This window comes from Oncorhynchus keta, chromosome 2, assembly GCF_023373465.1.
Source record: "Oncorhynchus keta strain PuntledgeMale-10-30-2019 chromosome 2, Oket_V2, whole genome shotgun sequence".
In the NCBI taxonomy this organism is placed as follows: Eukaryota; Metazoa; Chordata; class Actinopteri; order Salmoniformes; family Salmonidae; genus Oncorhynchus; species Oncorhynchus keta.
Genome location: NC_068422.1, coordinates 76,720,146 through 76,725,595, shown reverse-complemented (window position 1 = coordinate 76,725,595; position 5,450 = coordinate 76,720,146).

Sequence of the window (5,450 nt, the reverse complement as noted above, 5' to 3'; positions counted from 1 at the left end):
TTAATGATAAATCTATGGGGTATAACTAGAGATGGAAGAGGAAGTGAGACACCTCAGTAGCTTTTTTTATGGTTCAATGAAAGTCAATGAACTAAGTAGGTCAGACCCAGCTGCTATTGCAGCCATATCTATTGGAGACACACCCAGTGAAGTAGACTGAAATTGACAAACAAAAATATTATATGGTAAGCGGCCTGAGAGAACTATCATAATTTATCCACCATCTTTGGTATGACTAAGCCTGCCTGCCTCCATTTTGTTTTCAGACATGAGATCACATGGTACATTTCTTCAAGAAAATTAATGAATGTATAAAGTTTGGAGAGCAATTACTCATCAGAGACGTTTAACATTCAGTCTGGCATCCAAATAAAAATCTTTAAAGCATTTCTAGTCCGTCAAATGTCTTTTATCTCCGTCCCGGCAGAGTTCCCTCTTTTTCATGGGACAAATTAGTCCTCCAGAAGATGACAGAAGCCCTTTAAAAAAGTGCAACAGAGTTGCAGTCCCATGATGCAATGCTCCCAGTGGTTACATCTGCTCCATTCTTTCATCTCTCTCTATTGTTAGGCGGGAGCTGTCACATTAGGAGAAGAATCATGGCTCCTTCCCACCCCCAAGTCCCCCTTTTCTCCCATTCCAGCAGTTGGCAGGGTGGCAGGCCCATACAAAGGAGCATGCACCAGGAGCACAGAGGGGAGCACCGTTAGAGGGAAAACAGTTTGGGAATTAAGGTCATTAATTTTCCACTTTCAAGGGCTGCCACACAGACGGAGATAAAGTCAGCATAAATATTCTGCCCAAGTTTCTCCTGTTTTTCTCCTCTCCCCTCTTTCATTGGCAGCCCATTTATCTCCATGCTGTCAATTAGAGGCAAAAGCAAAGAACTAATTAGGAACTGTGCAATTTTAATTAGCTGTTTTGATAATTAAACTAATTGGTTCCCTTGTGTTTCTGCAATGTGTGCCGAGTACTTTTTGATATCTGGGCTGCAGATTTCCCATCCGTTGCTTAATTAGTCACTTTTGCATTAAAAAGGAGCCTTTCTTAATAGCCTTAATTTGCAGTTGAAAAGAGAATCTACCGTCAATAATTTGTGTAATTGGTAACCGTTTGATTGTAATTTAGAGGCACGGCCGGACAGCTCGGCATGTCTAATTCTATGTGGCGGGGTCGTTGGTTAAATGTTTGGATTCTCTCCCCTACCCTCCTCAAATGACCTCATCTATTTTAGATTGGTTCCTAAATTCTAAATGGTAGGTGTACAGAGGTTTTAACTCACTGTGTATTACTGCTGGCACTGTCAGTGTAGGGTCAGTACCACTCAATGTGCCCATACTGTGTAGATTCCTTCCCTGAACATCTTCTCCCAGCTTTTGAGCTCCCAGGACAAAGTGGAATGTGGCTTTAAGTGTTCTCAGGAAAACTGCAGAGTGAATTCAAAACATCCTCAAAGACAAGTTTGTGTGTAAGAATCAAGTGACAATATACAATGTTCAGCCACTAGGAGGAGCTGCACCTTAACTCTCTTTCAGAGACCAAAAACAAATGTGGGTTGTTATGGTTCTGTTAAAACGTTTATTTGAATTACATGCATTTCTAGAACATGACAAAGTATAGCAACTGAAACATACAGTGGCAGTGAACAAATCAGTTCAACATCTCACCAAAACATCATTCACTAACACCTGCTGGAGTAACTAAACCCAGCCTTCCCTGGAGGCCCCAGGGACAAGGGGATCTATTTACTGCATATGACTTTTGTATTTTATACCTTAAGTGTCTTTCTATGAGTTGATCGAGCATACAACCTCAGCAACATATCAGTAACCAATCCATGCGGAGATGATGATGATGATGATGACTATGATCTAAAATGAGGTAGGCCTACAGTAGGTTTTCACAATCTTCTCCCAATCTTAAACATGATGTAGCTAACCTCTTTACTGCTTTACTGAACAAGAGAAAAACACATTCCGGATGCGCTGGAAATGTTTTGATTAAAAAACACTGTTCATCCCACCTAGACAATTTCAAATCAAGGCCGGGCCTTTACACCCTGAAGCCTTACCCCATCACACATAAAAGGAGAGCACCCATTGAGGCCACCCGGTAACTAAATACCATGTTTGATATGAGGTTTTAATCTGCTTAGCCATTCTGAACTAGAGAATGGCTCATCCTATCTCTGAAACCTCCATCCAATGGCGGTGTGCCTGAGGACGAATGGGAACACAACACTGCTCCTCTATCTGATTAGGTGGGGTTAATTACAGAGCAATGTTTTGTAGTGGCTGCATGTGAGCTGCCCGGTAAATAGATGGGACCGGCTAATGCACATTCAGAAATGAATTTTAATTAACTCTGTATCTGAGGAAGCGAGCCACTCAGGGCATTGGCCATCACTGACCCTGCTGTGGCGCTGGGTAGGAAGAGTCTGCACCGTGCCCCCTGTAGCCCCCTGAAACAGAGGAAACAATAGAGTGCTCCATCGCCAGGTGACCATTATTACATGGGGAAACGCAGTCTGTGTCATAGCACAAATGCAAGTCATTCATAGGAGGCTTAATCAGGGAGAGCTGTGGCGTATGGGCCTGTGCCTGACATGTCACTTCATGCCTCCATCTCCTGATTAACGCCAAAGTGGGAGCTGAACCTACCTGCCAGTCACATATGTTCTGTGTCCCAAATGGCACCCTATTCCCTACATAGTGCACTAGTTTTCTGGTCAAAATAGCACATATAGGGGATATCAAATCAAATCAAATGTGTTACACGAGCCGAATACAACCGTGAAATGCTTACTTACAAGCCCTTAACCAATAATGCAGTTTTAAGAAAATAGAATTAAGAAAATATTTACTAAATAAACTAAAGTATAGTGTGCCATTTGGGATGCACTATGGTCTCAGCAGCAGCCTCATTGTCTATCAGTGTATCAGAGTTTCGTTACTTGTCATGTTTTGTTTTTGTGTGGACCCCAGGAAGAATAGTTGCTGCTGCAGCAAAAGCTAATGGGGATCTGAATAAACCAATAAACCAATCCACCATGGTCAGTCAGTGGGAATCATTTCAGCAGTAGCCTGACCACAACACCGTGTCATTACACAGTACTAATATGTTAACATGGAAACACATGTACAGTTAGTGTGACGTGGTAATAGTTGTATCATTCCAGTCTCTTCATCTCTCTCTGTGACACACACATACAGACTAATAACATTCTTCTTTCTCCATCTTTCTGAATGTTCTTTTTATAGTGAAGTGTTTCCACATTCAAATGTCAAATGGTTATTTGAAGTCAAACGCTGATGACATTGAACCATGTTTTTCCTTTTCGTTCCCTTTTTTGTGTGATTGGATTAATTATGTGTCATTCACTTTTGCTAGAGGTCAGTAAACATACATTCTCGGTCATAAGTCATCAATCTATATGACTGCGAAGATGAAAAGTCAAGCATGTCAACCAGGGAGCCAGTGAGAGAGGGATCACGCCATTGATTTCAGGGGCAATGCAATATCTCCCCGTGTTCACTACAATCTAGCGCTCTGTGGAGGAAACCACTGTAGAATTCACAAGAGCCATGTAATATCTGTAATTCATGATTATGTGAGTGAAGTTGATGAAACACAATCCATCTCAAACACACACATTACAGGATAATTTCCACACAATGTAATTTAAATATAGCTATGGGCTTCCAGTAAAGGTACACACCACAAGCCATCCACTACGTTATCACATTCAACGTGCTTTACCATGTCATTTTCACTGTAGATCACTTCTATTTCACCTATAAGGATAGAAGGTACTGTAGGCTTCCCAAATCAGATCAGATACTGCAGGTGGTCAAGCTATATAATAGCTTATATTTATAATTGCCCATCCGTAATGAATTACATTCTAATAAAACAAAAAGTAAAGACAGACTGAGCATAAACCTCAGGCAAGTAAAGCCTGCTGACAATTCAGTATTGTTTTAGCATACTCCACTCTAAATGACTAATCTTGGTTGGATCGCCCCCTTAATTGGTTACCAGTCTCCGCAATGCAAGTGAAAGTACTGCTATTTAAGGTTCCACCATTAAGCAGTAGCAACACTTTCTTTTTGGCAATAACAGCCAACAATTAAATTAGCAGATTCGAAACTGAACCTCCTATCTACCCACTAATCAAAACGCAGGCCATCTGTTGTGCTGTCTCTTATAAAATGACTGTTTATCTATGTATGATAAGTGGGTCTGGACCACACACTAATCACGCCGTTACATTCCCAGAAATATCCAGATAAATACAATAAGTTATGCGTTTTCTATTCTATCCTGAAAATAATGGATAGGGGAAGCAAGAAATAATATGCACGTGTAGTGCGCAAAATTAAAAATATTGCATAGTAAAACTGTATGTTTGTCTCCGTCTCTGTCTTGCTCTTTCCTGTTCTCTGAAACACACTCACAAACACGCGCACGCAAGCACGGACATACACAGGCACACGCACGCTGGCACCCTCACTCACACGCACACTGACGCATGCACACGCACTCACAGACAGACCACTCACACTCGAGCGCGCACAACACACACACCGGGACACACGCATGCACACTTTCCCTTAGCTGTGCTTTTGTGTTTTGTCAGAATTAATGAGAAAAGTTCCCTTGCCCTAGGGGTAATTAGTGTCCTTGGAGTTAAATAAGCTAATACTTAGACACCTCTGGCACAAGCAATTATGTTTGTGTATTGAATAATTGATTCAAAGAGGGGGAAGGGCTGCTAATCAGATCTGAGCATAATGAATTGATTTAATTAACAGGGGAATCTGAGGGTCTCTGGGAACTGCGCGCACTTTATTCCGTAGCAGGAGCGGGCGCAGCACATAAATTGGAGAGAAAGGCAGTGTGAGTATGCTTTTAGCAGTTGGCAGGTCTGGAATTGGATTTCTTGAATATAGTTACAGTTTCGGAGCAAATGAGAACGGGGAGAGAATTTCACAGCGCGGAGGGCTCTGTCGTCTAGTCTAAGCGTTTGATACGAGTACAGTTAAGACTCAGGAGATTTTACTGCTTTCCATTCTTTGTTTGCGTATGGAATTTACGAAGACCAACCAACATTGTTTTACGGGTGTAAATTGCAGTTTACTCCGGAGAGGCAATTTTCTGTGTTTAGTAAGAGTAAACTGAGCGCGGACCACTCTTTCTTTCACGGATACATTATATTATCAATTGCCTAGAATAACATTCAAACCCGCGTTCATGTTACAAAGGTTTCCGTTACTAACGCAGATACAAGCCAAACGTTCGTGAATTTTCAGCTTGCTGAACACATAAGGACGATTCGGTCGCTGTTTTAAAGCTCATTTCTAAGAGAAGCCTTTGCGCACACCGACTGGTGAAGACTGCTGGAGCCGAGAACGGATCGTCTGGAGCCGGACTCCTCGTTCCTCAGGACG